The sequence below is a fragment of the Aythya marila genome (genome assembly GCF_965140915.1).
Source record: "Aythya marila genome assembly, chromosome: 1".
Lineage (NCBI taxonomy): Eukaryota > Metazoa > Chordata > Aves > Anseriformes > Anatidae > Aythya > Aythya marila.
Window position 1 is genome coordinate 71,437,505 of NC_139042.1, and position 12,370 is coordinate 71,449,874.

The window sequence follows — 12,370 nt, forward strand, 5'->3', positions numbered from 1 at the left end:
AGAGAGGCTGTGAAGTATCCTTGGAGATGCTCAAAATCTGACTGGATGTGGTCCTGGGAAACCTGCTGTGGCTGATCCCACTATGGGTTGAATTAGATGACTTCCAGAGGTGTTTTCTAGCCTCAGCTATTCCATGATTCAGTGTAGATCTATGATTGATCTTCTAGCTAAGCAAAGCCATACGTTTGAAAACAGATTATTTACCTTTTTGCAACAGCAGCAAGAAAGGAAAAGGAACATACCCTTTTATTTATTTATTTATCAGCTTTTGTTATTCTCTAGGAATGACTGTCTAAGTGTCTTTAAGTGTCTTTCCTAAACAACACCTGAAAGTCTGAAATAAAATTTGAATTGTAAGTTAATGGAGGATGTCTGTATTGCACTGATTATAAATTTTCTGATTCTGTGGTAATGTACTTGCAGTAAAAAATCACAGAGGCTCATATAAGAAAGATTATTAGTCATCATTTTTAAAAGTCTCCTTCCAATCAGATTGCTCTTCCTTTTCTTAAAATAGACATTTCATTTTTCTATGAATTTCCCTGTAGCGGTATAAGCAACAATGGAACAAAAGGTCATGTAAGTTTTCTGTCTTTCAACTCCTTTGCTTTCTCATCTTCAAAGAGCACATCAAAATATCTTGCAACAGAACAAACATTAAATGGATTTTCTTTCAGCATTCAACAAATATCACATTCTGCCCACTGCCCAGCAAAATATGCAGAAATGCTGCCAAGTTCTCAAGTTCTTCCTTGACATACAACAGAGTCCATTAGTACTAAGGTAGCTTTCTGGGCATGTTGCAATATTTCTTTGCTTGGTTTCTTTAAAGATGCTTTCACATCAAAACAAATGGTTCTGTAAGAGGCTGGTACATAAAATTTGAGGTAAAATCATACTATTTGAAACACATCACTCAGTTCTCTGAGCTTTGTTTCTTTAAGCTATAATGTTTCAATGCACCTATTTTATCCCTATTTCTTTGAGTTCACTGGTAACAGCCCTCCCACTGAGTCCCATGCTAGTAGAAGAAGCACCTCAGCCAGGATGTAAGCTCTGAAAACAATTCTGATTTGACTGGTTTTAGCCTAAGATGTGGAGTGACAGCACAGTTGTGAGTTTAATCAAAATTACAAGGAAATACATACTCTCTTCTGTCTGCCTCTCCTACCTCTTGTTTTCAATCTACACCATATTAACGATGCTACCTGTTTTAGTCCACAAGGGTGGTAACCCTCTGAGACTTTTCTGATGTGGAGATCTTCTCCAGTACCTGGGTGTTCAAATCCTTTTAATCGTTGATTGTGATCTAGCACCTTCTGCAAAATAGCATGCAAGAGACATGAGACATTTGCACGCACTGAGATGCCATGAGCGATAACTCCACTCAACCATCTGCTAGACCCTTTGTTTACTGATGTTCTTTGTACTGAAGTTCAAATATTTTGGAATGAATGGGGAAAAAATTGCACAAGAAGCCCCCCATCTCAGCTTTAATATTTTCATGAACAACATCTGTAGAACATGATATGAAGCAAAAACATCTGTTTCCAGTGGCTTTGCTGTATTGAGCCTGTCTAGTGACTCATAAGTAAACCTGAGGCCAGGCTGTTTAACATGTTTTCTCCCTTTTTAATATGTAAAAAGCCCTGGGGTAACTCAATACATAGAGGTAAGATACTAAGAGGCAGAACACATATTCATAGATTGACCTATAGTAAACTTGTTTCAGCTTTACAGCTTCTGGATGAATTGTTTGGATGGAAATGAAGATGGAGATCTTGGCTACAAAAGGAGGGAGAAAGCCCCCAGAATTTCCATTTTCCATTGGAAACATCTTTGGTCATGGCAAAACTTGCTGCAAAGTAGAAGGAGTCTTTTGAATATATATATTAGTTTCATGTGTTCTATGGCAATTTAGTGCACTGTAGATATGACTGGTTGCCTAGCAGTGGGCCAGGTTCTGAACCAGGTGAACCAGTGTGCCTGGTTCCGCTGGCCTGCTGTATATTTTCCCCAGAAACCCATCAGATGCTTGGTAACGTTTCAATGACCTGGTTTAATGCCTGTGGAGTCCTATTGCCTCTATGAATGCATTTAAGAGGTGGTAGAAATAATATTTGGAAATCCATCCTTTAAGAATTTAAGATGAAAAGCTTTATTTACTGTTATTGTTGGCCAAACATTGTTTTAATATTCAAGCTTCTTGTGTAGGCAACATTTCTGAATGACTTCAGTGGTGTGTGACACTTGAACTCATGATCTGGCTAGCAGTAGCATTATATTACAGAGATTTTTGCAAACTGGGGAGGTGCCTCCCTTTACTCAGATTAAGAAGTCCCCACCCTGTGATTTATATAGTTGAAAGCGTTAAAGCATTTTAGAGACCATTGTGCTTCACTGTGCACATTTTACAGAGTTCTCACCTTCAAGTCCTAAAGAATTGGCCATTTGCTGAGGCGATCGGCTCCGGGGCAGACGTGTTCTGCAGTGGAGCAGGGGACCGAGGCGGGCAGGGCTTTTTGTCCGGCATCGAGGCCACTCGGGGGAGCCACCGGGACCCGGCAGTCCTCGCGAGGGAGGCTGATGAGGCGCGGGCGGAGCCAGCAGCGCCCCCTCCCAGGCTGTTTAAAAGTTGCCCCTAGGGAGCGCAAGCGACCAGGAGCGCGGCGACCAGGACGGGCAAACAGGGTGTGGCACGTCGAAGGGTGTGGCGCGGCAGTTTGCGCGGCAGTTCGTGCGGGCAGGGCAAGCGGGGGGCCCATCGTCGCTCTGTTGCAGCTGCCTCTCCCTTCGGTGCTTGTAACCTGCTTGCGTAGAACCTGACCATGGTATCAACCAGGCAGAAAACTGGCCTCCGCATCTCGTGCAGCATCTCCAGCCATGGTCACCAGTGTAGCTACTCAGATGGAGGGCTCGGGGAAACACGCAGCCGTCCAGGTCCTGGGCTGCAGAGTGTGCCCCAGCCTTCTGTCGGTCTCCGACAGCAGTGGTGGATATGCCTGTGGGAGGTGTGCCCAGGTTGAAGAACTGCTCAGCCAGGTAGCGGAGCTCCGGGAGGAGGTGAACAGGCTCAGGAGCATCAGGGAATCAGAGATGGAAATTGACTGGTGGAGGTGCGCTCTACCCTCTCTGAGGCAGGCTCACGAGACTGCCACGGCACAGGCGTCTCCTGTTATGCAGAAGACGGAGGTTCCCTCCTCCTGCCAGGCAGCAGGAGGAGACCTAGATCAAGGGGGGGAATGGAGGCAGGTGCCTATTCGGGGTGGTAGGCGAGCCCTCTCTCTGCCCACCTCACCTTCTCATCTACCCTTAAATAATCGATATGAAGGACTAGAACAAGACAATCTGAATGACAAAGTAGATAAAAACCTGTCCCAGTTGGAGGGGGCACCTAAGACAAGGCGACCTACACGTCGCATTGCCACATCATCCTTCAAAAAAGAAAGAAGGGCTATTGTTATGGGGGGCTCCCATCTGAAAGGGACAGAGGGACCGATATGCCGACTGGACCCAACCCGCAGAGAAGTCTGTTGCCTCCCTGGGGCTCGGGTGAGAGACTTTGCCAAGAAAGTCAAGCGCCTGGTACGGCCCACTGACTACTAACCGCTACTGGTCTTTCAGGCTGGTAGCGATGAAGTAGCAACGAGAAGTCTGAAGGCGATCAAAAGAGACTTTAGGGATTTGGGGCGACTACTTAGAGGATCAGGGGCACAGGTTGTGTTTGCCTCTGTCCTTCCGATAGGGGGATCGAAGCTGAAAGGCGTGCTGTTCACATAAACTCGTGGCTTCGAGACTGGTGTGACCGGCAGAACTTTGGGTTCTTTGATCACGGGAAGGTCTATGCTACACCGGGCCTGATGGCACTGGATGGGATGCGCCTCTCTCGGAGAGGGGTAAGGATCTTTGGTCAGGAGTTTGCAGGGCTGATAGATAGGGCTTTAAACTAGAGTCGAAGGGGGAAGGGGCTAAAACCAGGCGCGCCAGTGAAGACCTAAGGGATGGTATGCTAGAATCAGAGGGGCTGTGTGCCAGTGAGGTCCTTCGGTCAGATCCACAAGGTGCTGAGTGTAAGGAGACACACCTGAAGTGCTTCTACACGAACGCATGCAGTATGAGGAATAAAATGGATGAGCTAGAAGTCCTGGCCCAGTCCCGCAACTACGACATCATCGGCATAAGCGAAACCTGGTGGGATGAGTCCTGTGACTGGGGTGTTGCGATAGATGGTTACAGGCTCTTCAGGAGGGACAGGCAGGGTAGGCGAGGTGGTGGGGGGGCAATGTATGTGAAGCAGGGGCTGGACTGTGTGGAACTTCAGGTCGGCAATGGCAAAGTTGAGAGCCTCTGGGTAAGGATCAAGGGACGAACGAATAAAGGGGATGTCGTTGTGGGAGTCTATTACAGACCACCTGGCCAGGACGATAGCGTCGATAAATTATTCTTTACAGAACTAAGAGAGGCCTCGAGATTAACTCCCCTTGTCCTTATGGGGGACTTCAACTTGCCAGACGTTAACTGGGAGTGCCACACGGCTGGCACGAGCAAGTCCAGGAGGTTCATGAAGCACCTAGAAGATAACTTCTTGGTGCAGGTGCTAACGGAGCCAACTAGGAAAGGTGCCCTCCTAGACCTGTTGCTAGAAAACAGAGAGGGTCTGGTGGGAGATGTGGTGATTGGTGGCCACCTTGGTCATAGCGACCATGAAGTGGTTGAGTTCAAAATTTACAGTGACAGAAGGAAAAGTGCCACAAAAACCTCATCCCTAGATATGGGGAAAGCGGACTTCAGGCTGCTCAGGGAACTAGTCAGCAAGGTCCCCTGGGAAACTGCTCTTGAAGGCCTCGATGTCCACCAGTGCTGGTCATTCTTTAAGCGATGCCTCCTAGAAGCACAAGATCAGGCAATTCCTAAATATCGCAAGTCAGGCAGGCGGGGCAGGGGGCCGGTGTGGCTGACCAGGAACATTCTAATGGAGATTAGGCGGAAACAGAGAGTGTTTCGCTACTGGAAGGAGGGCCAGGTGTCATGGAAAGAATACAGGGATGCTGTTCGTGTTTGTAGGGAGAAAATTCGTGTGGCCAAAGCACACCTAGAGTTGAAGCTGGCTGTGTCTGTGAGAGAAATTAAAAAGGTTTTTTTTTAGATATGTGAATGGAAAAAGGAGAACTAAAGAATACATAGGGCCGCTCCTTGATAGGGAAGGTCTCCTCACAGACAATGACATAGGCAAAGCAGAGACGCTTAATGCCTTCTTTGCCTCTGTCTTCAATGCTGATGATGGGCTTCGGGACCCAGGGTGCCCTGAGCTGGAGGACCGGGATGGTGGGGATGACAAACTCCCAACCGACCCTGAACGTGTGCGGGATTTGCTACTCCACCTGGATCCCTACAAGTCCATGGGTCCGGATGGGATTCATCCCCGGGTGCTGAAAGAGCTGGCGGACGTCATCGCAGAACCTCTCTCAATTATTTTTCAACAATCCTGGGAATTTGGAGAGGTCCCGGTAGACTGGAAGCTGGCAAATGTTGTGCCAATTTTCAAGAAGGGTCAGAAAGAAGACCCTAGCAATTACAGGCCTGTCAGTCTCACATCAGTGCCTGGTAAAATCATGGAGAAGATGGTTCTCGAACTTATTGAGGCGCACCTGGGGGACAAAGCAGTCATTGGTCCCAGCCAGCATGGGTTTGTGAAGGGTAGGTCCTGTCTAACTAACCTGATTTCCTTTTATGATAAGATCACCTGTATGGTGGACCAAGGGAAACCAGCTGATGTGATTTTTTTGGACTTCAGCAAGGCTTTTGACACGGTTTCCCATAGGATCCTACTGGACAAAATGTCCACCATACAGCTAAATAAAAACATCATACGATGGGTGAGCAATTGGCTAACGGGCAGGGCCCAAAGGGTTATGGTAAATGGGGCTGCGTCAGGCTGGCGGGCAGTCACCAGTGGGGTCCCTCAAGGCTCCATTTTAGGGCCGGTACTTTTCAATATTTTTATAAATGATCTGGATGTAGGAATAGAAGGTGTTTTGAGCAAGTTTGCTGATGACACCAAACTTGGAGGAGTTGTGGACTCGAATGAGGGTGGAAAGGCCTTGCAGAGGGATCTGGATAGGTTGGAGAGCTGGGCGATCACCAACCGCATGAAGTTCAATAAGAGCAAGTGCCGGGTCCTGCACCTGGGACGGGGAAACCCTGGCTGCACGTACAGACTGGGCGATGAGACGCTGGAGAGCAGCCTAGAAGAGAGGGATCTGGGGGTCGTGATAGACAGCAAGTTGAATATGAGCCAGCAGTGTGCCCTGGCAGCCAGGAGGGCCAACCGTGTCCTGGGGTGCATCAAGCACGGCATCGCTAGTAGGTCAAGGGAGGTTATTGTCCCGCTCTACTCTGCGCTGGTGCGGCCTCACCTCGAGTACTGTGTGCAGTTCTGGGCACCACAGTATAAAAAGGACATGAAACTGTTGGAGAGTGTCCAGAGGAGGGCTACGAAGATGGTGAAAGGCCTGGAGGGGAAGACGTACGAAGAACGGCTGAGGTCACTGGGCCTGTTCAGCCTGGAGAAGAGGAGGCTGAGGGGAGACCTCATCACAGTCTACAATTCCTCGTAAGGGGGTGTCGAGAGGCAGGAGACCTTTTCTCCATTAACACCAGTGACAGGACCTGCGGGAACGGGGTTAAGCTGAGGCAGGGGAAATTTAGGCTTGACATCAGGAGGGGGTTCTTCACAGAGAGGGTGGTTGCACACTGGAGCAGGCTCCCCAGGGAAGTGGTCACTGCACCGAGCCTGTCTGAATTTAAGAAGAGATTGGACTGTGCACTTAGTCACATGGTCTGAACTTTTGGGTAGACCTGTGCGGTGTCAAGAGTTGGACTTGATGATCCTTAAGGGTCCTTTCCAACTCAGGATATTCTATGATTCTATGATTCTATGAATGTGAGGTGATAGAAAAGGAGGGTTGATATTTTTCCATCGTTTCCACTGGATCCTCCTCCTCTCCATGACCCTATAGCTCAGCAGATAGAGGACTCACAGGGTGTGTAGAAGTCAGGTCCAAATTGCTCTTTGTTTTAGTGAGAAGGACCTCCTATACTCATTAAAAAAACACTGTATGTGCATGTGTGCCACCTTCACTCATCTTCACCACACCTCTTGGCTGACCATGCCAACATACAGTAAGGCAGATCATAGAATATCCCAAGTTGGAAGAGACCCACAAAGATCATCAAGTCCAGCTCCTGGTTCTTCACTGAACCACCCCAAAAACAAATCCTATGTCTAAGAGAATTGTCCAAACACTTCTTGAATACCAACAGGCTTGGTGCCATGACTACTTCTGTGGGGAACCTGTTCCAGTGCCTGACCTCCCTCTCCATCTTACTGTTGTTAAGCTCTTCCTAGGTGTTCTAAAGGAGTCATATGGGAGTCTAAGAGACTCTCTAAGGAAGTCATATTCCTTGTATTCATGTCCAAGCTTCTGCAATTGGCAATTATGAATTTATCACCCTTTAAGGAGATTGTGTTGTAATGTTTCCTTGGGCAACTTATGTATTTATCTAGGAGTACAGAAATCTAATTGTAAGATATTCTTCTACCTCCTTAGAAGGCCTTTTGTTCATGATTTATCAACCCATTTTGTTTTCTTATTAAAAATCTGAACATGACTATATTCTTCCCTTTAATAGCCATCTAAGAAGACAGTCATAGAGGTTACTTTTCAACTGAAGTCTTTAGGAGATCACTATAGAACAGGAAACCATTTACCAAAAAAAAAAATGTTACTCCTTGGGCATATTGGTAGAACAATGGAGAGGAAGAAAGCAAAATATAGGCATGAAAGAATATTTGTTCCTCTTCTATGTTTATAACTATATTATCATATAATCCCAAAAGATAAAAATATTTCTTTGGTCCCTCTTCTGAGAATATTTTCAGGCTGCATAGGTACATACAGAGAGATTTGGTTTGATATGGTGTGTTGTTACTTTCTCTTGCTTGCACTTCTAAGACCAGAAAACCAGAAGACCTAGATACAGGGCAGGTAGGCACAAACCTTATTGCTAGTCTCAGGGATTTTATTTTGAGAAATAAATTGTATTACTTCACTAGGAAACACATGCAGGCTCCTCAGCTGCAGCTCATTAAGGAGAAATGAGAGCATGCTAGTAGGCTTTGGGGCTGCGGAGTGGAGCAGGCAGGTGTGCTGGCCCGGATGCTGATTCCACCACCCCTCCTCTGTGACTGCCCTGGTGGCCAGTGCCTCTTTGTGGTTTTTGGCAGTTCCCTGTGAGAGGATGGAGACAGAGCCAGCTGTCCCTTCCCTTGCTGGGCAGTGGACACACAGAAGAGTGGGCTCTGCCCTACCACTGCTCCCAGGTGAGGAGGAGAGGAACCCTAAGCAGCTGCAGCTTCTTATCTTTCCAATTTGGGGCTTCTCTGCAACCTCCCACATGGCAATTAGATGCATGAAGGGACTGGTTATTGCACAGGGCAAGTGTACACCTGTCTTCTGGCCCACAAAACCTTGTGCCAGGAGTTGCCAGCGAGAAATTGTGTAGGATCAAGCCCTGCAGGTGACTATGTATAGGGACTGTACACTAGATTAGTCAGTGTCTACTTATATACTCTTAGACAGAGTGTCAGTTAGAGCCTGTTTTCTTTTCCCACATGAATAATTAACTGTTTTTCCTCAGTATTTCAAGAAGTTTAGAGCTGCATGGATTTTCCAAAGAAAATGATTTTATTTAGCTGAGTAAACAAAATAAACCATATTTTGCATGTCTGATTTTAGTAATTAGGAAAATGTAAGCCACCAAAAAAAAGCAAAGATGGTTTAAAAAGCTTATATAAAAGCACTGTAAGAAACTTTTAGGTTCATTGGAAAGGAAGGAACATTTTTCTGCTCATGATTGTTCAAAACATATTTCCAAATAGATTGAAAAATGCTAATATAATAATAATAATAATAATAATAATAATAATAATAATAATAATAAAGGAAAGTGGAAGTTGCAAGACCAGTTTAAATTAGTCCTGTTACTTGCTTAAAAACAATCCATGTGGTTTCCTCCTATTCTTTCTCTCACTGCAAATCACACATCAAAAGCAAAGCAAACAGTACAGATGTTCAATCTATCAATGCAAATTGGCTCAGTACTGGTATAGCTAGCACATAAATTGCATGAGGAATAAATATACATTCTGTTTGTTCTGCTGTTCAGAAAATATAGTTCAATTAGTCTGGACTACTGTATGATGCACAGTTTCTGTCTTTCTGTGGGATATAATTAGGAACAAGATGTAGCATTCGAGGGACTCATGCCTTTGAAGAAACATGACAAATTTTGAATACGTGAAAGGAAAGATGTGAAAGTTGCTATGCACCCTTCTTCTCGCTGTGGGGAGTTGAACAGGCTTTTTCCTGGATGCCCATTTAATTTGCTTGTTTGTAGCTAGGTTTTCATGAATCACTGCAAGCCTACTCAGAGAGAGGGGCTTCATGGCTCTGCAAATATCAGGGAAATTACAATAGGGAAGGGGAAGAGGAAGGGGAAGGGGAAGATGAAGGGGAAGGGGAAGGGAAACCTCATCTAACATAACCTAAGTTAACAGACTTTCCAACCTTTTGCTGCTTGTGATGGTAGTTGAAAGCAGCAAGCCAGCCTGCAATTCTTTTCAGTAAACCCTGGGGAGCAAAGGCTCTTGAATTTGGCTGCATTGCTGCCCAGACCTCTCCTACAAAGCAAACATTAGGCCAACAGACAAAACACAAAGGAAAAATAAATAAATTCATACATAAATAAATAAACAAACAAATAAACCTTTATAACATAAAGAACATTATGTAATGTTCTTAATTGAACAGCAAGGTCATATGCAGTATTTTGTCACAGTCTGAAGATTAAGAATTTTGTTGGAGGCAACTGTCTCTCTTGAATGACTTGAGACCAAAGTGACACTCTCTTACATACCCTTACACAATCTTGGTATGAAGACAAAGTGATTGGTTATATGGCATAAACAAAAGGAAACTGTTCTTGAACTTACCTGTCTTGCTAATATTCCCATCTAAATTCCTAGATCCATACAACCCCTTTTAAATTTGCTGTAGAAGGCATATAATCCTATTTTCATGTAGTGGGTTTACATGGCAAAGTTTTGGTAGTTGGGGGACTACATGCATGGCCTCTGTGAGAAGAATCCAGAAACTGCCCCATGTTAGGCAAAGGCCAGTTTCAGCTGGCTCCAAAGGGAGCCACCACTGCCTACAGCCTAGCCAGTAAGTGGTGTTGTTTGCACCTCTGTGAGAGCAGATTTAAGAAAGGGTAAAAAAAAAAATCAGCTGGGAGAGGAGAGAGAAGCAGCCCTGCAGCCCCCAAGGTCAGTGCAGCAGGAGGGCAGGAGGTGCTCCAGGCAGGCAGCAGCAGTTCCCCTGCAGTGTGTGGAGAAGCCCCTGGTGGAGCAGGCTGTCCCCCTGCAGCCCATGGGTCCCACATGGAGCAGATCTCCATGCTGCAGCTCATAGAGGAGCCCCCGGTGGAGCAGGTGGATGGGGCCTGGAGGAGGCTGCGGCCCATGGAGAGCCCCCACAGGACCAGGCCCCGGGCCAGAGCTGCAGCCCATGGAGAGGAGCCCACGCAGGAGCCGGGGGGTCTGGGGGGAGCTGCCACCCACTCATGGGGGACCCGTGCTGGAGCAGTTTGCTCCTGGGGGATGGACCCCGTGGTTTGGAGCCATGTGGGAGCAGTGCTTGAAGAGCTGCTGCCTGTGGGCAGCCCCCACAGGCTCAGTTTGGGAAGGACGGCATCCCGTGAGAGGGACCCCATGTGGAGCAGAGGCAGGGAGTGACCATGAAGGAGCAGTGGAAACGAAGTGTCAGGGACTGACCACAGCCCCGATTCCCTGTTCCCCTGCACCACTCAGGGGGAGGAGGTGGAAGAGGGTGAATGAAGGGAAGGAAGGTGGTTTTAGTTCATTTTCCTTGTTTTTCACTTCTATAGCTTGTTAGTAATAACTAAATTTTCAAATCTCCCTGTGCTGAGTCTGTTTTGCCCATGACGATAATTGTTGAGTGATCTTCCTGTCTTTATCTCAACCCTTGAGCCCTTTCCTTCCTTTTTTGTCCCCTTTTCCCTTTGAGGATGGGGAGTGAGAGAAAGGTTGTTGTGGAGCTCAGCTGCCCACCTGAGTAAAACCCACACATTTCCTTAAGGTATTTTGCCCCAACCTTCAGATATTTTTTATTCATGTCCAGCTTCTCATACTGTCACCCTTCTCACTGATGTTTCTCTGAGCAGTGATTCAGCCAAAGCCCAGGAGCACTGGCTCCCAGCTCTTCCTTCCTAGAGCTTCATAGAGATGTGCCTGATGTGGCTGAGTGCCACCAGGGCCTACATCTCAACAGAGGTGGGCTATGACAGGCACCACAAATGTGGAGCTTAGAGGTATGCTTGGGCATTCCCAGGGCACCCAGTGGCCATAAGCAATGTGTGTTGCTAATCTGATTTATGTCTTCTTGTACCATGTTTGACAGAATCAGCATCAGTATTTCAGAAAGGCCTTTTCCCATTGCTTAAATCATGTTCTTCATCCTTCTCTAGGCATTTTTAAAGAATTCCTCAAGAATGGAAATTTTATATTTTTTTTAAAGAACAGTAATTTGCTTTGAATTTCAATAATTCCCTTCATTGCACTTTCTTCATAAGGGGATGTTTTTAAAATAAATATTTGAGATATATAGAATTATAGAATCACCTAATATCCTGAGTTGGAAGACCCATAAGGATCATCGAGTCCAAGTCCTGGCACCGCACATGTCTACACAAAAAATCAGACCATGTGACTAAGTGCACAGTCCAAACACTTCTTATACTCTGACAGGCTTGGTGCAGTGACTACTTCCCTGGGGAGCCTGTTCCAGTGTATGACCACCCTTTCAGTTGAGAACCTCTTCCTGATGTCTAGCCTAAACCTCTCCTGCCTCAGCTTGACACCATTCCTTTGGGTCCTATCACTGGTGACTAGAGAGAATAGAGCAGCACCTGGCCCTCCATTCCCCTTCATGAGGAAGCTGTAGACTACGATGAGGTCTCCCCTCGCCTCCTCTTTTCCAGGCTTAACCAGCCAAGAATGTAGACATTTTGTTTCTTTTATTTCTTATCTGTTATACACTATGTAAATATGCTTGTATAGTTTTGCAAACAGAAACTTTATGACTAAAAAATATAATACAAGTTATACTTCATACTAAAAACTTAAATGACTATACATTTTCAGTTCAGAGACATTGCTGAGACAGCACAATTTCACATGACTTTCGTCTTTTCCCTCAAAATTAAAATTTCAGGAAAATACTGTGAATAG